Source organism: Theobroma umbraticum, unplaced genomic scaffold (genome assembly GCF_002168275.2).
Source record: "Theobroma umbraticum cultivar Fairchild unplaced genomic scaffold, ASM216827v3 scaffold_55.0, whole genome shotgun sequence".
In the NCBI taxonomy this organism is placed as follows: domain Eukaryota; kingdom Viridiplantae; phylum Streptophyta; class Magnoliopsida; order Malvales; family Malvaceae; genus Theobroma; species Theobroma umbraticum.
The window spans coordinates 2,509,341-2,509,731 of record NW_018397270.1 but is presented as its reverse complement, the minus strand read 5'-3'; positions in this window follow the sequence as shown (position 1 = coordinate 2,509,731).

Sequence of the window (391 nt, the reverse complement as noted above, 5' to 3'; positions counted from 1 at the left end):
TCAAGATTTATCAATAAAGCTCAAAGAATTATGCACTTAATATTCAAGCAAGATAGGCAACTAAAGTTTTCAATTAAAAAAAGCAAACAATTTTAGAAACCAAGTTAAATGAATGAAACTTTCAATAAATAAGTAATCAAAATTCTCATTTAGACAAATAAAAGGCTTTTAGCATAGAGACCACCTATTTTCCTTTATGTGTGACTAAAGAGCATTCATTCTTCAAGAATTGTTCCTCCTTGCTTTAGCACATTTTTCATTTGATCTTTGGTATCAAATTGCTTTGGATCCTGAAAAGTTAGTCTCGTCACATAAAATTCTTTTTAGAACCCACACTTGCCTAAATTTATAAGGTAAACATTTTCTAATTGGACAAGTGTATGAACAATAA